The sequence below is a fragment of the Haliotis rubra genome, unplaced genomic scaffold (assembly GCF_003918875.1).
Source record: "Haliotis rubra isolate DU_JTF1 unplaced genomic scaffold, ASM391887v1 Scf141, whole genome shotgun sequence".
Lineage (NCBI taxonomy): Eukaryota > Metazoa > Mollusca > Gastropoda > Lepetellida > Haliotidae > Haliotis > Haliotis rubra.
Genome location: NW_025765348.1, coordinates 547,012 through 569,465, shown reverse-complemented (window position 1 = coordinate 569,465; position 22,454 = coordinate 547,012). Strand labels below are relative to the sequence as shown.

The window sequence follows — 22,454 nt, the reverse complement described above, 5'->3', positions numbered from 1 at the left end:
TTTGCACTGACGTTATATATTATATGCGGAGTAGTTGACCATGCAGGAGATCAGGGCTAGAGATGGTCCCGAGCGAGGTGAACTTATCGCTGCATTGGTATTATTTCAGTCTCATAGCGACGAAGTTGTTTTGTCCACACTCGATTATTTACCTGCAGCCGTCACATACTGTTATATTGAATGCAACGTTGAACAACAAACAAGCAAGAAAGCAAAATGGATGTGTGGCTGGAAATATAGAGAATTTAGGGTGTTGGAATGGTAACATCGTATGATCATTGAATGAGCGCATGGTCGAGTCATGACCGGTTATGCGTTCACCAGCTGCAGGCAACATCACAACCACAGCATGATGACCTATTGTTACAGTGCTTGGAGCAGGCGAACCAATTGCTGATATTGTCAGTATCGATCCACGCCAGGGGTTGCATGACACGCAAATGAACCATGTGATAGCCGGGAATTGGTCTTCAAAGATGTTTGCCCGTCCAAGTGGTATCAACACTCATTTGTAATCGTCAGTTCTGGCGAATTCTGCTTGAAGCAAGGGGCACTCTTGACCTTTTCTTTCCACTGACTCAACAATGGAAATACACTGTATTGAACTTCACATGCATGGCCACATGCTAAGAGATGACTGTTTTCTGTTCATTTCTTTCTTATTCTTTCTGCTTGCTCCCCACTGTTTTATGCTGGCTTCTTTCCTCTATTGTGTCCTGGTAGTTTCTGCTGACCTATGTTCCTTCCTACTGTTTTCTGCTGGTACTTTCTGCTGACCTATGTTCCTTCCTACTGTTTTCTGCTGGTACTTTCTGCTGACCTATGTTCCTTCCTACTGTATTCTGCTAAGTACTGGCATTCCTTCCTCATTCTTTGTTTGTGCTTATACAGCTGCTTCGTACAGCTTTTATATTTCTCTGCTGCTGCTTCTGCTGCTTCATGTTTGTATGATGCTTCACGTCGTATTTTATTCATTGCTGCTTCCTTGCACTGTTTCCTGCTTCTGCCTGCTGCTTCCTGTTTTTATTCATGTTTTTTTTTCTATATATATTGCCTCTACTCTTTACTTTCAGCTGCCTCCTGATTTCTTATGATTATACTTCTTGCTTTTCTCTATATATTCCCACTGCTTCTTATTGCTGTCTGCTGCTTCCTGTTGTATTTCTATTACGTTGCTTGTTTTTCTTGCTCAGCTTTCGCTGCTGTCTGACTGACTTACTTCTGCATCTCACTGTTTTCTGCTGCCCGTTCCTGCCTCTACACGTTGCATCTTGTTTTGTTTTTCATGATGCTTCGTGCTGCTTGTTATTTCTTGCAATTGTTTCCACTTTTCTATGTCTTACTGATGCATCTGTTTTCTGGTTCCGGTTTCTGCTTCTGTATTCTGATTCATGTTTACAGCTTCCTGGTGTGAAGGTGTATTCTTTAGGCTGCCACGGCGTTCTTTACATCTGTTCCGGAGGTTACAGTCCAAGCAAATACCTGTTTGATTTGCACCGTTTGTTCCCGTGCATTTTCAAGTGAACGATTGACTTGCCTTCGCATGTGTTTGTGACGGAATCCACCGGCATGGAAATATAAGCCTACGTTTAGCGAACACCTGGTGCATTTGAAAGTGAACATAAACACACGCTTACGATGTGTCGGAATCAATTGGCGGTGTTGTATTATTACTATAGAAATGGTTCTCATTCTCTTGTTTTCTTACGTTAGCTTCAAAATTGTTACTCACTCATACACCAACACCTCACTGCATCCAGGATCTGTCCACTGATAGTTGCCTGTGACGTGTACATTGACTGCATCTTGTTCGCGGGTTAAAGCAACAGCCTCTGCTAATGTTTTAAATGCCAGTGAGAGATAATACTGTTTAATTAAGGAGACAAGACATTAAGAGTCGAGTATCATTTCAGTTTCAACAAAATGTAATTACATCAGTAAATCGAAAGGTGTCACATTTAATTTTTTGTCAATCAGATAGGTTACTAATCAAATTACATTTTTAGTTAGTGACAGTAATGGTCAAGTTTTTGCAGGTAACCTGATTTTTGTTTTCATTAAAACAACCCACAGATCAATCACCTTGCTGCCAGCAGAACTGGGCGATCGACATTTCAGACGCCGCGAGGTGTTTTTCCAACCTGTCACCTGCCGATATGGCGCGGAAATGCCCGGAAAGGACCGAATCACCTCACGACACACCCAGGGATCGAAGCAGCTTCTTTGGCACTAATTATCCGTTTTAAGAAGAAGTCCAATACCATCAGAGAAGCTGTGGACAAGATTATCTGACATCTTCAAGCTGTGTCATAATTGGGTTACCCAGAGTGCGGATGTTTCGATTTTTTTATAGCTAATAAGTGACCCAGGGCTAAAAGATATGTTTGACCAGGCGACTTGACAGATTTTTATGTTTACCCGTGAAGATGCCCCTAGCAACGGTTCCGTTGCCATAGAAATATACTTGTTGGCAATGGAACCATGGTTATATTAATGGTGACGCGGAAGGGTATTTTGGGAGAATACAAATATATCTGAAAATACCCGATACCTGCTCAAATACTCGTCTGTCCTCCATACATGGCTAATTATTGGATTCTGTGACGGGCTGGCAGCGCCAACTGACGTCATTACAACAATTATACAGTAAACAAACGTTTACCCAATGATCAAAATTGATTTATAGCAACTGATAATTATCTCAACGTAAAAGCCAATCTTTACACGGTAATATCATTGACTTAACACACATTTGACACAATTGAAGCACCACTGACGGAGGATCATGCATCAATAACGTGTTTTCAGCAACTGCATTAGATTGTAGATAACTGAAGGGGGTCAATGACTCGAAACTAATCAATCTGTTTGTTGGAAGGTATCGATATTCTAGTCGGGTGTTTATAATGAATGTTTTACAGTTGATCGACAAAGGTTGGTTTGACCTTGTTGATAGTGATAAAAATAGTGTTAATAATGGCCAGTGTTTATTCTGCTATACACGTATGTGCGGAGTTGCGTCCCCTAGGCGTTATAAGGATCCGATGATGGTGAGTTGTATCCGAGATTAGCTTTTGTGTTATATGGGGTTTGACAGCAAAATAACCATTCTCGTGCGTTCACACAAGTGATAAACGTTTAACACATACATCAAATTGGCTTTCCTGTCACAAAAATGTTTTTTACAATTTTTCAAATTTAGAGTTACCACTCCGACAGCAAACCTTAAGAAATATGTCCAGTGTGTTGCTGTTATGCCCGAATAAGGGTAATTGCATTCTGATGGAGTCACTCTTGGACACTATGCACGGTCAGGAATTAGCAAAACCACTGATGACCCGTTGCCCAACCACGTGACTATCTGAAACACTTTAAAAAATGAATGCATGCTAATTTACTTTGGACAAAACACAATGACTACACACGAGCGGTTATTTACCGCATTACCGCATCATTTTAAGTCTTCAAACGTTTCAATTTCGTTAAGCTCCACTACATACACAAATTTAATTCCAACTATTCATTGCTCAGTCACTGTGCTTTTGAAATTAGATGATCTAACATGGTCCATCAGTATCAATAGCACGATGACGCATGCCATCTTCAAATGTTTATGCAATGAATGACATATCAACATGATATGGCATGAGGCTATATGGAGTTAGTCATCATAACCCCAGGTCATTGTAGAGGCCGTGTATAGCTGGGACCAGAGGCTAATTGCGGAAATAGCCCTACCCCGTGGACCCTCATCTCTGAGGGTTTGACAGAAGGAGACCACAAAGATTACAGAATCACACTCGGGCTGATGTAACGATGAACATTTATTCATAATTAGACTGCTATGTTAAAATATGTCTGGCAAGCTTAATGTGATGCTTGTGAAGGCCGTGATGGTATTGTTGTTTTATATCTTTAAAGTGAAATTTTTAATTGAACATTTAACAGTGGCTATGATGAGAAGGGCGTTGTACAGTCAGTGTGTGGAGCCCCGGACAGACAGCTGTGGTAGTATCATCTTGACTGAATCACTGGACGTTTTCTTCGTTAGAGTCTGTGTAAAGTTATTATTTCAACTCGAAAAGTAGTTTCGACTGCTCGGGTCATTTCTGTTCTTAGGTGTGCCACGATGCCACGGAACGTTGGTCGTGGTTAAGATTCCCAGATTCGCTCTGCTAAGGTCTTTGGTTTGGTACTATAACCATGCAAGTTGGTTTCACGAAAGTCGTAATTATTCAGAACTTGCGTCTTTTTCGGCTTTCCCAATAAAGTTAATACACTGTAATTGATAAAGTCAACTCACTCACTCTCATGGTGACAAGAGACAAATTACATAATCGTCAAGAACGAAGAGTGAGTGAGTGAGTTTTGTTTTACGCCGCTTTTAGCAACATTCTAGCAATATCACAGCGGGGGACATCAGAATTGGGCTTCACACATTGTACCCATGTGGGGAATCGAACCCGGGTCTTCGGCGTGACGAGCGAACACTTTAACCACTAGGCTACCCTACTGCCTTCCAAACGCGAAGAACATGGAAGGATAGGTTCAAAGTTTAGGTTCAACCCTATGGATATTTGTAGGTTGACTTGCTGTTTAGATGAACATGACGATGGATGGTCAAACTGGTTAATGTGTTGGTGGGTGGATGCTTGCTCCTCAAGAGCACACGAATAGAAGGATGGATGGAAAACAGCCACACCAACCAGATGGATAAATGGCAATAGTTTCAGTACTATCCCGAAATGAGGGGAAAGACAGACAGCAAGAAAGCTGGGCTCGACATATGTAAAGACAGAAAGATACTAATTTCACAGAGTGAAGAAACGCAGACACGTGTCAAATAAAAGCAGGCCCTGGAAGTTCACGTTAACCCCACAAAAGGCTTTGTAAGTCAAGATGACTGAGCTACCTAACACCCTGCCAAAGACAGCCAGTGCTGTTCATCATCTACACACTACTCTAGCAGTGCTGATTCAACCTCAGAGTGGGAAAATATCGATTGATCTCGAATTAACAGTGTTGCACTTTATAGCTGTCGCGGAAAATTAAACCAAGGACAGTCGACCACTATTTATTTTCAGTTGTTCCTGGAGGTTGCTGTTTTCAAGGCATCACCATGGTAAATTGTGTAAGCAACGGAGTCCATCGACTAGCGTGAGGCGCATGACAGAGACTCACGTGTTCTCTGTGGTAATCACGTTCAGAGGGTGTTTAGGGCTTTGTAGGCTCACGTGATAAAGCTGAACTATTCCGAACTGCCATAAACAGCCCTAATTAGTCTTAGTTAATTTACTATTGTCATACAGGTCGAATATTATTTCCGAATGTTTTCGATGTCGAGCTGATCTATTTTTGTCTATTTCGTTTCTAGTCAATGTGGTCGACATGTCCCAACTGCACGCCCTGTCCATAAACATTCAACTAACATATCAATGCATCATGTACTCTTATATCACAACACCAGCCGAAGACGTACACATCACGTCCACAACACCAGCAGGTCATGTTCACACCACCTGCATCTCTTGTTCACACCACCTGCATCTCGTGTTCACACCACCTGCATCTAATGTTCACACCGCCTGCATCCCATGTTCACACCACCTGCATCTCGTGTTCACACCACCTGCATCTCATGTTCACACCACCTGCATCTCATGTTCACACCACCAGGCATCTCTGCATCCTCATCCCATTCACACCACCAGCATCTCATGTTCACACCACCTGCATCTCATGTTCACACCACCTGCATCTCATGCATCTCATGTTCACACCACCTGCATCTCATGTTCACACCACCTGCATCTCGTGTTCACACTGCCATCATCTCATGTTCACACACCTGCATCTCATGTTCACACCCACTCTGCATCTCATGTTCACACCACCTGCATCTCATGTTCACACCACCTGCATCTCATGTTCACACCACCTGCATCTCATGTTCACACACACACACACACATCACGTGTTCACACCTGCATACATCTCATGTTCACACCACCTGCATCTCATGTTCACACCACCACCTACATCTCATGTTCACACCACCTGCATCTCATGTTCACACCACCTGCATCTCATGTTCACACCACCTGCATCTCATGTTCACACCACCTCCGCATCTCATGTTCACACACTGCATCTCATGTTCATGTTCACACCACCTGCATCTCATGTTCACACACCTGCATCTCATGTTCACACCACACATCTCATGCATCTCTGCCGTGTTCACACCACACACCTGCATCTCATGTTCACACCACCTGCATCTCATGTTCACACCGCCTGCATCTCATGTTCACACACCACACATCTCATGTGTCACACCACCTGCATCTCATGTTCACACCACCTGCATCTCATGTTCACACTTTCACACTGCATCTCTCATGTTCACACCACCTGCATCTCATGTTCACACTTCCTGCATCTGCATCTCATGTTCTCACACCACCTGCATCTCATGTTCACACCACCTGCATCTCATGTTCACACCACCTGCATCTCATGTTCACACCACCTGCATCTCATGTTCACACCACCTCATGTTCACACCACCTGCATCTCATGTTCACACCACCTGCATCTCGTGTTCACACCACCTGCATCTCATGTTCACACCACCCGCATCTCATGTTCACACCACCTGCATCTCATGTTCACACCACCTGCATCTCATGTTCACACCACCTGCATCTCATGTTCACACCACACAGCATCCTCATGTTCACACCACCTGCATCTCATGTTCACACTGCACCTGCATCTCATGTTCACACCACCTGCATCTCATGTTCACACCACCTGCATCTCATGTTCACACCACCTGCATCTCATGTTCACACCACCACGCATCTCATGTTCACACCACCTCACCGGCATCTCATCTCACACCACCTGCATTCATGTTCACACCCCGCATCTCATGTTCACACCACCTGTATCTCATGTTCACACCATGCAGCATCTCATGTTCACACCACCTCTCTCATGCATCTCATGTTCACACCACCTGCATCTCATGTTCACACCACCACCTGCATCTCATGTTCACACCACCTGCATCTCATGTTCACACCTGCCAGCATCTCATGTTCACACCACCTGCATCTCATGTTCACACACACACATCTCATGTTCACACTCACCTGGATCTCATGTTCACACCATCACATGTCAGTGTTCACCACTGTTCGCACCGCCATCTCATGTTCACACCACCTGCATCTCATGTTCACACCACCTGCATCTCATGTTCACACACCAGCATCTCATGTTCACACCACACAGCATCTCATGTTCACACCACCTGCATCTCATGTTCACACACCTGCATCTCATGTTCACACCACCTGCATCTCGTGTTCACACCACCAGCATCTCATGTTCACACCACCAGCATCTCATGTTCACACCACCCATGCATCTCATGTTCACACCACCAGCATCTCATGTTCACACCACCTGCATCTCATGTTCACACCACCTGCATCTCATGTTCACACCACCTGCATCTCATGTTCACACCACCAGCATCTCATGTTCACACCACCAGCATCTCATCTCACACCACCTGTTCTCATGTTCACACCACCTGCATCTCATGTTCACACCACCAGCATCTCATGTTCACACCACCAGCATCTCATGTTCACACCACCAGCATCTCATGTTCACACCACCTGCATCTCATGTTCACACCACCAGCATCTCATGTTCACACCACCAGCATCTCATGTTCACACCACCTGCATCTCATGTTCACACCACCTGCATCTCATGTTCACACCATCCAGCATCTCATGTTCACACCACCAGCATCTCATGTTCACACCACCTGCATCTCATGTTCACATCAGCATCTCATGTTCATCTCATCTCATGTTCACACCACCTGCATCTCATGTTCACACCACCAGCATCTCATGTTCACACCACCAGCATCATCATGTTCACACCACCCAGCATCTCATGTTTCACACCACCTGCATCTCATGTTCACACCACCAGCATCTCATGTTCTCACAACCAGCATCTCATGTTCACACCATCAGCATCTCATGTTCACATGTCACCTGCATGTTCACACCACATCACATCACATGTTCACACACACCAGCATCTCATGTTCACACCACCAGCATCTCATGTTCACACCACCTGCATCTCATGTTCACACCACCTGCATCTCATGTTCACACCACCTGCATCTCATGTTCACACCACCTGCATCTCATGTTCACACCCTGCATCCTCATGTTCACACCACCAGCATCTCATGTTCACACCACCTGCATCTCATGTTCACACCACCAGCATCTCATGTTCACACCACCTGCATCTCATGTTCACACCACCTGCATCTCATGTTCACACCACCTGCATCTCATGTTCACACCACCATCTCATCTCATGTTCACACCACCTGCATCTCATGTTCACACCACCTGCATCTCATGTTCACACCACCTGCATCTCGTGTTCTCTCTCACACTTCCTCTCTCTCTCTCTCTCTCTCTCTCTCTCTCTCTCTCTCTCTCTCTCTCTCTCTCTCTCACACACACACACACACACACACACACCACCTTCGAGCAGGTTATCAATGTGTACAGGTTTATGGTGGAAATATGATCTTTAAAGTGTTTCGCGGTGTCTTGTTTTCTGTAACGTGGACACGGTGATCAAGTTTTCGAGAAGAAAAACGTTGGCCATACTGGAACAATAACACGCCAAGGTTGTTGTTGGGGACCAGGAAGAAGCTCATCAGCTGTCTGGGGAGACTGTCGATTTCACTGACCTATTTTCTGAACATAACAACGACCTTGTTCTGAAAGAACTGCTGATGCGGTTTTCAATCATAATTGAGAAAGTAATTATCAAAAAATGAAAAATATTTCTGCATGGTAATTTCTGAATTACGGCGCTGCTTGTTGTTGTGTTTGTCGCTGTTGTTTCTGTTGCCGCTGTTGTTGTATTTGTCGCCGTTTCTGTTGCTGCTGTTGTATTTGTCGCTGTTGTTTCTGTTGCTGCTGTTGTATTTGTCGCCGTTTCTGTTGCTGTATTCGTCGCTGCTGTTGTATTTGTCGCCGTTGTTTCTGTTTGCTGTTTCTGCTGCTGTTGTTTTGTATTTGTCGCTGTTGTTGTTTTGTCGCTGTTGTTTCTGCTGTTGTTGTATTTGTCTACTGTCTGCTGCTGCTGTTGTTGTGTTGTTGCTGTTGATGATGATGTTCGCCTGATCTGGGTTTGATTTCCCACAGAGTGGAAAACAATATCAGTCTGCAAAATACATGATGGAATATTGCCATCTCTGATTTGATATAATTCATACATATGTTTTTAACATATTATTCGTTTTCTAGTTACTTCCAGTTTGAATACACATGCAGGTTGAGGGTGTGTTGGACTGTATGCAAAGTTGTTTTCTTGTTGTGTGACACTGAAAAGTTAGTGGTAACAATTCTAACCTGGACTTGACCCTTCTATTGAAAAACACCTATGAGCTTTCTTGATGAAAACAGATCTCTTGCAGCCTATGCCGGTTGTGACTACACAGGCTTGGTGATCTGACTTGGTTGCTCGTGGTCTACCACGATGGCGTAACACGGTGTTCATGACATCAACCACTGTCTGATTCAGATCGTTTTTTACAGCCCTTCAATAACGATGGTGATCTTGCATACAACTGCGCTAAAACAACAAACACATTTTCACTAACACTCCCGTTATGTACAACCGAGATACTGTCTACGTAGTCTAGTGAACTACTAGTGTCTTCCCGGACAGCACCCGTGAAGGTCCGGGTTAGAATGAACCTTCAGTAACCCATGCTTGTCGTAAGAGGCGACTAACGGGATCGGGTGGTCAGGCTCGCTGACTTGGTTGACACATGTCATCGGTTCCCAATTGCGCAGATCGATGCTCATGCTGTTGATCACTGGATTGTCAGCTCCAGGCTCAATTATTTACAGACCGCCGCCATATAGCTGGAATATTGCTGAGTGCGGCGTAAAACTAAACTCACTCACTATCTCTGCCCGGACAGAAGAAGGTTGGTGGTTGGAGCACCAAAGGACGTAACGATATTGATGTTCTCTGCCTGGTTTGTTTGTTTGTTTGTTTGTTTGTTTGTTTGTTTGTTTGTTTAACGCCGCGCCCAGCAGTATTCCAGCTAAATGGTGACGGCCTGTAAATAATCGAGTCTGGACCAGATAACCCAGTGATCAACATCAGGAGCATCGATCTACGCAATTGGGATACATGTGTCAACTAAACCAGTGACCTGATCAACCTATCCCCTTAGTCGCTTCTCACGACTAGCATGGGTTGCTGAAGACCAGTTGTAAACCGGATCTTCACGGGTCACTCTGCCTGGTAATGATGGGATGAAAAAGTCAGCTCGGACTGTGTCTGAGTCGGAGATGGATGTTAACTGTATTTCATTAGTCCGAGTGTGTACTCCACACAGACGCGCATACACATGGGTATAAACTAGAATCGGAGGTGGGGTAGCCAAGTGGTTAACGCGTTCGCTCATCACGCCGAAGACCCGGGTTCGATTCTCCTATGGGTGCGATGTACGCGATGCAATAAAGAATTATGTTATCTTATGTTTTATTATGATTACCAATCCCCACATGGGTACATTGTGTGAAGTCCATTTCTGGTGTCCCGCGCCTTGGTATTGCTGGAATATTGCTAAAAGCGGCGTAAAACCATACTCACTCACTCACTCACTCACTACAAACAGCAAGAACCCTGAATGTGACGCTAAACATGTACTACCTCACCAACATTCGAAACAGTAATAAAGAACTGCAACGTCTCTTTTTAGTAGTGTTCAGTATATTACATTCCGAGTGTGTATAAAATCAAGCAATTAGCAGGCTGTAGTATCCTCTTACTAAACTGCCAGTACAAACATGTTTACGCAAAGTTGAACTGCAGCGTCAACGACGACGACGCTCACGTGGAGAGAGTATCAGTACATGTAGGTTGCCGCGTGCTGGCACCAATCGATCGGGAATGTCATGACCACAGTGAGTATAACACTGGGTCTAGTGTATATACACACGCTTCTAACACATATCTAGACCACTCGCGTCGATCTATAGACCGCTAGATGAGTGGTGACGGACCTACAGCTGACATTATACAAGCATTATATGTCGTCATCAACAGCGTCCCTGATTGTGCTCAGGTCTGTTTTGCCTGAGCTCGTTAATTGCCATTCTAAGTGGTGACCGAATTGTTGTTCTGTGACCGTTGATGAAATACTAGGTAGCCTAGGTCACCTCATTTGTCCAGTAGGTGATATGTTGACCTATATATCATCACGGATGAAGATGAGTCTAGGTTACTTGACCGACATCTTGTACCATATCTGGTGACGCAATGACGACATATAGTGCGACTGCACGCCAGTATGCCGTTTTACAAAACATCTTGAGAGCTACAACTGTCGTAAGTCTGTGTTAAAGTATGGGGGTTAAGCTGACCTTAACACTAGGATCGCTTTGAACAACGGCGTCGCTCCAGAGATGATGTAACGACCAAGGGGCCGGCATGGAGCTGCAGCGATGAAGTATTGACCAAGGGGTCGACATGAAGCTCTTGTGATGAAGTACTGACCAAGGGGTCGGCATGGAGATCCAGTGATGAAGTATTGACCAAAGGGTCGACATGGAGCTCTAGTGATGAAGTACTGACCAAGGGGTCGACATGGAGATCCAGTGATGAAGTATTGACCAAAGGGTCGACATGAAGCTCTAGTGATGAAGTACTGACCAAGGGGTCGGCATGGAGCTCTAGTGATGAAGTACTGACCAAGGGGTCGGCATGGAGCTCTAGTGATGAAGTACTGACCAAGGGGTCGGCATGGAGCTCTAGTGATGAAGTACTGACCAAGGGGTCGACATGGAGCTCTAGTGATGAAGTACTGACCAAGGGGTCGACATGGAGGTCTAGTGATGAAGTACTGACCAAGGTGTCGGCGTGGAGCTCTAGTGATGAAATTACTGACCAAGGGGTCGACATTGAGCTCTAGTGATGAAGTATTGATATGGAGCTCTAGTGATGAAGTTCTGACCAAGGGGTCGACCTTGAGCTCCAGTGATGAAGTATTGACCAAGGGGTCGGCATGGAGCTCCAGTGATGAAGTATTGACCAAGGGGTCGGCATGGAGCTCCAGTGATGAAGTATTGACCAAGGGGTCGGCATGGAGCTCCAGTGATGAAGTATTGACCAAGGAAGGCGGAGCTCCAGTGATGAAGTATTGACCAAGAAGTCGACATGGAGGTCCAGTGATGAAGTACTGACCATGGGGTCGGCCTGGAGCTCCAGTTATGAGGTATTGACCAAGGGGTCGGCGTGTTTTTCACACCACTCCAGCACCGTGTCTTGTGTGTTTGTGTTTCCTGCAAAATACTGAGAGCACCTGCTGTACACTACATAACATCACCGCGAATGTTTGTGTTCTACCTTCCTGCTAGCATCACATACCATACAATATGATCTGTTATATGGTCTCTGTTAGTATTGCGATTGTAATTAAATACTAGTTTAACATCAAAATGTATAATAAACATCTACAAAGAATCCATACAAGAAATAAAACTAAAATCACAACGTGAAAACATTACAGTCACTCACAGCTGGTTATTTGTTCTTCGATGTAATTATGTTGTCTGTTTATGTGTTTTTCGAAGTGCGCCCCGAGTAGTTCACAGAACAGAGTATCCTTAATTTAATCCACAGCAGCGTCCATTTTGCAAGAACGTCGAATAAATGTTTTGGACTACTAAATCACACTATCTTGAATGTGCCAATTTAAAGGCATCTGAAATATATATGTTGTATGCCTTTTGTGACTGTCGTTATGAAACAACATAGATTTGATGTGATGTGTAGGATCTCAATGTACAGTTGGGCGTTAAAATATATAATTCTAAGCTTCCATGCAAACTCAGCAACTTTCCAATCAAATCATCACAATGCGGTAAGTGTAATGAAGTCTGTGTCAGACAGAGCATTGTCCCTCTGATGAACATCGATTCGTTTCAAGGGTCACGATGACCTGAACTGGATTATAACTTCCATACGTCAATACAAATTTTCTAGAGTGGGTGTGGCAAACGTATTTATTAGTGGGAGTCGTGAGTGAGTAAAGCAGCAGTCGGAGAGTGAGTGAGTGTAGTTTTACGCCGCTTTTAGCAATATTCCTGCAATGTCACGGCGGGGGACATAAGGAATGGGCATCACACATTGTATCCATGTGGGGAATCGAACCCGGGTCTTCGGCGTGACAAATGATGGGTGAACAAAGGCAATTTTAAACAAACTCACTTGCCTAAGGTTCATTGTGGAGCAGGACAGAAGTCCTAGAAACTCTCAGGAGTCTGCCAAGCACGCTATCCATCCAGGGACCAACGTTGCTTAACTTCAACAGATTTGTGACCTGGGCTCCATACACAAGGCCACAAACCACCACTCAACCATTCCACATACTGTGATAGTTAGTAGGGGTTCTTTCAGGAGCCTTGGTTAGATTCATATCCTCGTGTTGACATGACCAACACGGAGGCTGTTATACCCGGGTCGGCAATGAGTCAGTGTTATACACACGATTATTTAGAAGACGTAAGGTCCATGTAAACCAATAGCCAACTTTACGAAGATCTCTACCATGCTCCCAACGCCCGTTCCTTTTAAAACACAATAAGCCCCAAAAGCTCGTAGCAATGTTCGATTTTACATAAGGAGTATGCTGAGATTCCTAAAATATCTTTCATATAGAGATTCAAGGAGCGCATGTAAGTATATTGTTTATAATCTACTAAAACTGAATAAGTGTATCCCTTGCGTGTGTAGGACCCACGTAATTGCTTCATCGTGGCGGAGACAAGCCTGTCAGGCCTTGAGTCGTCTCCGTGCAACGATGGTCTTTCTGCTTCTACCGCAGGTTTTTAAAGTGATTGAACAAATCCTACGCATCCATCCATTCTAGCACTTAAGAATATTAATACCGTTTATCTGCGTTCCTCCGCAGCATCAACCGATCCATCTATAGACGAGCAAAGTAACTGAACCCGCTCTTAGACGTACGATGATATAGGCTTTCTTCTAATCTTCTAAATGGAACATTTTCTTTCTTTGTTCACTGACGCAAGTCTTTAAGTCCGTCACGGAAGGAATTGTATAGAAAGGTCATTGTCTACAACGTAAAGACATGCTGTCTCTTGCTACCCAACTGCTTGTCTTGACGTAATATTGCACATACGTTGAGAAGACTGTGGTTACGTACAATAGGCATCGTTTAACTAAAGAAGCTATGAAAGCTACCAGCTAATATACTAATGAATTTAATTTCAAGAGTAAAAGACTGTATAGTTACGTGTAATGGGCATCGTTTAACTAAAGAAGCATTGAAAGTTGTCAGCTAATAAACATACTAATGAATTTAATTTCAACAGTAAAAGCAGCTCATTGTCGTCATTAACGTAAGGGAGATAACTCCAATTAAATCAAGTTGTCAGCATTGTGTCTCCAATGTCTTGGTTTTTGCGAGCAGGATCGATACCTCATGTCACAATGTCATGGATTCTTAATTACTTTCTAATGGAGGTGAACACCATTTTTCTTTTATATACGTTACGCTATGAGGAAACATTTTCAAAAACACCTGTATCTTTTGACACTCAAGGAGTAACACTAAAGCAGTTAGGTTTTCGCCATGACAAGCGAATTTACCCATATCAGGCGCGTAGCAAGCGAATTTATTTCGACAATCATGTGTACGCCCAGGCTTTTTTCATAATATATATTACTGAGTGAGTGAGTGAGTGAGTGAGTTTAGTTTTACGTCACAATCAGCAATATTCCAGCTATATAGCGGCGGTCTGTAAATATAGTATGGACCAGGCAATCCAGTGATCAACAGCATGAGCATCGATCTGCACAATTGGGAACCGATGACATGTGTCAACCAAGTCAGCAAGCCTGACCACCCGATCCCATTACTCGCCTGTTACGACAAGCATATGGGTTACTGAAGATCAATATTCTAACCGGGACCTTCATGGGTCACATAGCAAGTAGTATTGTACTTGTAATATATGTATTGGTATGTCTTGTTGAAGTAAAACTTGCTGACTGACTAGAGACTGAAGACTGACTCACCCTTTTTGACTTAAAATTCAACTTGGGAAGAAGGAAGACATGAAACGCTTCCAACTGAGAATGCAGAAGAAACTGGATATATTCCTGCAGACGCTCTTCACTCTTGTGTCATGTATCCCACATCAGCATAGAGAGACCCTTATTACACCAAGGAAGATCCATCAGGCTGACATGTCCTCCCCAACAGCTTTCATAAAGAAATATTAATAGCTTGTTTAGATGGCTTCTGGAAACAGACCTAACCATCAATTGATTCTTAATCTTCCTTGTTTCCTTGGAAATGACAAAAGTAAAAAAATCCAAATTACCAATCTTCAAAAGTAAAGCCAGCAACACAACCCTAGGTTGATGTGTTCAGGGTGTTGAAAGTAAAGAAATAGTTATTGATTTGGTTTTTATTCAGTTTCATTTCAAAACTCAATATCAAAATGAACTAAGGTCAAGCCAGGTCCGGAAACTAATCCCACTACCTGTTGGGAAAATGTCTGAGGGCACAGGAAACCCAATCACAGAAGCACGGTGATTAACTGCAGAGTTGTGTCCCTTGTCAGTGCCAGGATTCCATCATCAGTTTGAATCCCAGTCAACACTGTAACTGATCTTGTGGTTTAACGAAAGTGCTAAATTTCAAGTATCTGCAATACTTTGGGCTTTCCTCCTTGGATGTACTAGAACTGGAATACTGGTCAAAAGGAGTACACACATGTACACACACACGCAACGCGCGGCGCGCACAAGACACAATAACGCACGCACACACACACACACACACACTCACACAAAATAGAGGGGAAAACAAAACCGGACACAGCCTAAATAATAGAAATAATTTAATTCAACCAGATGCGTGACAGTTTATCACACAAGCACATAATCTCCCCAAAATGGTAACAAATATGTAGAAACAGCAATTTCTATTAAAACATTTATTATAAATAATATCGTCGTAACACCTCAGGTACTAGAAACTGTCACTGTTTAGTTTCTTAAATCAATTGCAATGGCATATTCAGTTTGATAAATATACATACTTGATGTATGACCTACAGTCATAAAAATGAAACAAATTACTTAAATCAAGACATTTATATGCATAAATATTATAATAACTACAAAAAAGCCAATAAAGTCAAGTTCCCAATTACAACCCTCAAGTCAAAGTAATCTGAAATTAGCCCATGTTTCATAAACTCATGTTCAATGACCTTTACTTCAATGCCACTCTATATTCATCAATGTCTTGATAAATGAAAGGAATCATGTGAGACATGGAGACAATATCTGGTACTGTGATGGTGTCTGACTCATGTCTACCTCAACCGTAGCCATCAGGTGTAACAACTTAATGTGTAATATATATGTGCGATATATTACCTATAATGTTTGTAACTCACAGATATAAACTTCTCTTCAAAAGTTTAGAGTCACTTACAACACTCACTATTTATACTCACACGCAAAAGAAACGCAAGTTTCTTACTCAAAGGAGGAATTAAACTCAGACCCCTCAAATTATAACAACGTTGGTAAATAATGATGGTTGATGGTGTTGTTAACATTTTCTGTTGCGTTCTGTTTGCAAAGCCAGTGTGGGAACATAAGGAAAAAAACGAATCGCCAGAACGCACCGCTTCAATGGAAATGTGGGCATCATGCACACTTTCCTCATGCAATCAAACATGGACGAGTTGTCACCATCTTCAGTGGGTATAAAATTGAGCCAAAATCTTTGGCCAGTCACTCTTTGTTCAACAATGCCACATTTAAATCAGCTTGAGAGGAACCAGGCTATCAGACGGTTGGAAGCTGGAGAGTCTGTCCAAGATGTTGCCCGTCACTTTAATGTCAACATAACCACGATCTACCATCTCCAGCATCGATACAACACAATGCACCCCTTGACAAGATCGACACATTACACGTCAACACCAGCGAGATCCTTTCCTGACGGCAGCCAGACTGCTCGAGACACCATAGGAACGCATAATCGACGCATCAGCCGTGACACTGTCATCCGACGTCTGCGTTCCAACAACCTACGATGTCGCCGACCAGCACGTCGTCCTGTCCTCCAACCACGGCATCGACAAGCACGACTTCAGTGGGCACAGGGTCATCAAAACTGGCGTCAGCGTGAATGGAGACGTGTCATATTCTCTGATGAGAGTCGGTTTTGTGTGTCACATGCAGATGGAAGGGTCAGAGTTTGGCGACGTCAAGGAGATCGTTTTGCTGACAGAAAGGTTTTGGAAAGGGATGCATGGGGTGGACCTAGTGTCATGATTTTGGGCCGGAATTGGACTTAATGCGAGACTTGGACCAATGTGGTCACAGCTCAGCGTTACATTGACCAAGTCATCAGACTCCATGTTGTTCAATTTTTCGCCCAGCAGGATAATGCTCGTCCACATGTTGCAAGAGTTACCATGGACTTTCTTCAACAAAACAACATCCGTGTCCTACCGTGGCAAGCTCTCAGCCCTGACCTGAACCCTATCGAGCACTTGTGGGATGAGGTTCAAAGGTGCCTAAATGAAGTGCGACCAGTGCCTACAACTGCTGATGAACTTCGTACAGCTGTTCTGGATGTGTGCAGGAGGATCCCCAGGGCCTTTACGAATCATCTGATCCACTCCATGTACAGGACATGTGTTGCAGTGATCAATGCTAATGGTGGCAACACCAGGTATTGAATGACGTCATGGCAATCAACTAGAATCTACGCAACTCTTTTGCTGTCACAAAATGTAATGACGTCATCTGTTTTTGTTGCAAATTTCTGTATATCTGACGCTGTTGGTATTTGTAATCTATACTGTTAAAAAATGTACATATTTGTATACTATACTGTTAAAAAATAAGTACATATATACTTTATACTAAACTTGCGAGAGAGAGAGAGAGAGACACACACACACACTGCAAAATTTATGCAGCTGAATTGATGAGGATCATACATCAAATTGCTACAAAGCATGTGCAAATGCCGTAGCATATGAACAGCTGCATTGTGGTGTAAAGTTTTGTTCATTTACTGAACTCATGATAATAATATTTTCAACCTTACGAATTTGTTTTACAATACATCAGTTCATGTGTAAACAGTACCTTTAAACAGTATGGCATATTTTGCAAAATTTAGTTTAGAACAGTTGCCTGAAGTAAGTGGCTATATTTACACTAGTGAGTCTAAACTTTTAATGAGAAGTATATGATCTATCAAACAATAAGAGGACCCTGCTCACAGAGCATCTGCTGGTAAACACTTCTTCCATCTGGTTACAATCATCACCTGTACTCTGCCAAGACACATTATATACTGGTGTGCAGAAACTACTTCCCCGTGGTCACTATTCCTAATAACACCACCTGAACTCTTGTCATGATAAATTCCCCAAACACTGAAGCCATGAATATGTATGAATTAATATATAGAGGACATTATGAGTACCCATGTCATACTATGTTTACAACACGAGTGCCTAAATGTTGGTATTTCTCAAGTGAGAGCGAGGGATATACTGATATTTAGTGAGTGAGTGAGTTAATATTTAACATCACATCGGCAATATCTCAGCCATATCGTGACGATACAGATATTTAGGCACAGGGGTCATAAACATAGTATGATATGGGGACGAAAATAATATTCTATTTATTACCGAAGTCGTCAAATTGAGAAAAATAAACCCAAATCTACTTTCAAACAAAGGTTGGCTACCCGCAATTGGCGCATGTAGAACACAACGTCATAACATTGTTCATGATGTCATGTCACCATGACGAAGTGATATTTTCCCCTGGGGCTTCGAATGAAAAATATGAACCCTGATATTTTCACCATCGTAGGTAATAAAATGGTATATTTCCTATGTCTGTGTTTGATGACAATTTGTATCATGAAGAAGTGAAAGGTTTTGTATTAGTAATGTAAATGCTTTAACATTTTCCAGACCCAGGGATTTGAACTACAGACCTTTGGATCTGAAATCAGAATCCATGTCCAAATGGCTAAAGAGAATACCCCATCAGGAGGCTGGCAAGGAGGACATCCCCAGGCTCTGCTACATATATATAACACATAACCAGCATCCAATAGCATCATATCCTGTCAGACTGAGGATGACATAGGGGAAAGTAACATCCTGGTCTAACCAGGGCAGTATATTTTCATTCCATGTGAACTCCCTGGCTAGCTTTCCTCGAAACGTTCATTGACCCTACGAACTTCTTAAGCCCATTCTTAACACATTGGCTAAAGTTACATCAAAGTTACGAATTCTTAGGGCTACTAACATTTCGAGAATAAGGGCCCTGGCTAGCTATTCTCGAAACGTTCGTAGCCCTACAAACTTCTTAAGCCCATTCTTAACACATTGGCTACGACCAAAGTTAAGACTTCTTAGGGCTACGAACGTTTTGGGAATAAGGGCCCTGGACTTGTTCAGTACTATATCACCCAAATCCTAAATGGTTTCTCCTGGCCATGCCCAGTCACAATTCGATACCAATAGTTTCAGCGCAAGAACCTAAAGGTTCAAGGTATTTACCACAAAGGAATGATGACATGACAAAATGGATACTTGAGGATGAGGAGGCTGTACATCTGGGTACTTGATCAATGACAAAGTATCAGTATTTACTACTTCAGCTGGATTGATACGAATATGGGTGCCTGACCATGATACATAATCCCCGTTTAATCTTTACTTGGTTTCATAAAGGTACATCCATTATCATATCAATATGTTCATAACAGCTTTATTGGGTCTACAAAACACTGAAACACCACAACAGTGGGTGTCCCCATACACAAAGACTTCACATCTGGTCAGTGGATGTTTCCATCCCAGCCGCAAGTACCGGGGTAAGTCCCTGTGGCACCAGTCAGACATAACTAACATGAGGTGTATGCAAAAAAATTGTCCATTAAACAGGCATAAATGAAGTTGTGGTCAGCAGCAGATCTGTCTTAGTGTGAATATGCTGGTCATCTTGCTGGTCCTGGTGAAGGCCCTGCTGCTGCTGCTGCTGCTGCTGCTGCTGCTACCGGAGTGTCCATGCCGAAGCCTCCAGGCCCAGTTACCTGCAGAGAGAAGACATCAGCATCAGAAACCAGTCAATACAGAGACTGTGAATTTAACCCAGGGAAACATCACAACAGACTAAACTGATTCCAGGCAGGTTAGGCTCCTGTATAAACTACTTGTTAAAGATACACGAATGAGCGTGTGACACCGTTTTGGACAATATTTCAGATATATTACACTGAGTCAAGGAAAATGTGAGGGGAAAACACAATTGGTTGCAAAGTCGTCTCCTGATAAACTGCACCTCTGGTGAAATCCCAGGTAAGAAAAAGGTCCCTAGTACCCCAAGTCCGTTGCAGCAGCTCTCTACTGGGGATTGGGTGGTAAGGCTGAGACACATGACTGATTCTGAGTCATTTATAACCTCCAGGCATGGAATTTGATGATGACAGCAGTGACCACAAACAAATGCACTGATCACACGTACCCATGTAGAATTAGAATACCGTACACTGTAAATACCCATGTAATCATATATACCGGTACCTATGTAAGTGACCGCCTCAGTGGTGTAGTGGTTAGAGCGTCCGCCCGGAGAGCGGAAGGTCGCGGGTTCGATCCCCGACCACGTCATACCAAAAGACGTTAAAATATGGTACTTGTTGGTCCCTGCCTGGCTCTCGGCATTCATGGGTACAACAAGGACTGGTCGGCTCGGAGTCAGTATAATGTGTCTGAGTGGGGTATTCATGCTTCACTGTGGCGTGGTATCTCAGTGGGCTAGCACTATAAAACCAGCTTAAGTCTGGGATAGTACAAGCAGCCGCACATACACATACACACGCATGCACGTCGTCATATGAGCGAAATATTCTCAAGCATGACGTTAAACCCAATTTCACCTCACCTATGTGATGCAAACAAAGTGTAAATCTGTCAAATGATCACAACTGCACATGTACAAATATCCAATCAGAGTAAGTTTACATCAAGTCAAGAGGTTGTGCAATTGTATAGGTAAATTTAGACGTGCAGATAACACAGTTAATTATTCTCATCCAAGTATCTGTGCAATGGTAAAAACTCAGGTACCATGGACATGACAAGGCTTTGCAATATGGAACTTTACAAACTGTGCTGTACAACTGTCCCTTTAATAAGACCAATAGGGGCAAACAGACAATGAACAATAGACCTTAATTGCAAGGGTTGGTATTCATTAGTAATGGAGGGTCTTTGTGATCACTGATATCCAGTAATAAACATAAACGAAAAGTTCCTCGAAACTACTGATGACCTCCGCCAAACCATCTTCACATGGCACAGAGAGGTATTCATCCATGAGAAGAATTAACGTACAGGATACTATGGAACACTTTGCCAACACCCAAAAGGTTTCCCAGAGTCCAAGTTTCACTGCAGATGATAACCTTTTGCTCTACTAGTATTGGTTCTCTTACCCAGTTCTCACCATGTACCAGTCACTCCTTGACCTTCTCAGGGACTTCAACAAACACATACATGCATCATAACAATTAGAATACCGTACACTGTAAATACCAATATGACACATTCTTTCTCATCAAGTTGTATCTGTCAAATTCTATACAGATTTGTCTTTCTGCAAGAATACCATTATTTTATAACCAAAACAGTAAGAAAATTGTCATCATACTCTTCTTAATTATCAAATAATATATGCTGAATACTTGCCATCAAATGATACTGAAGATGTAGCTTTAGTAGGTTATGCCCTTTACCACTACCTGACCAAAACCTTGCGATAACCAGTACTGCAAATAGTGAGTGAGTGAGTGAGTTTAGTTTTACGCCGCACTCAGCAATATCCCAGCTATATGGCGGCGGTCTGTAAATAATCGAGTCTGGACCAGACAATCCAGTGATCAACAGCATGAGCATCGGTCTGCACAATTGGGAACCGATGACATGTGTCAACCAAGTCAGCAAAACTGACCACCCGATCCCGTTAGTCGTCTCTTACAACAAGCATAGTCGCCTTTTATGGCAAGCACATGGGTTGCTGAAGACCTATTCTACCCTGGATCTTCACGGGTCGTACTGCAAATAACTGTAGACATACCGATCGCATAGAAAAGCTGATGTCCAAACCTAACCTTAAAAATCTGTATCAAAATGGTGTCTTGTTCTCATGTGTGTAAAAATACACGGGTAGTTTTTCATACCTGAGTAAATGTTGTGCATGCCTTCTGGGCTTAA

At 43.1% G+C, this 22,454-nt stretch overlaps 1 protein-coding gene across 1 annotated transcript in view; it reads right to left on the bottom strand.

Annotated features, from left to right (window-relative positions):
* Positions 1–18,951: 18,951 nt before the first annotated feature.
* Positions 18,952–22,454, bottom strand: part of LOC124268987 (conserved oligomeric Golgi complex subunit 1-like) — a 76,844-nt gene continuing 73,341 nt past the window's right edge. The window contains 1 exon segment of the mRNA XM_046704021.1: positions 18,952–20,272. The gene's annotated coding sequence lies outside the window, so the exon portion shown is untranslated.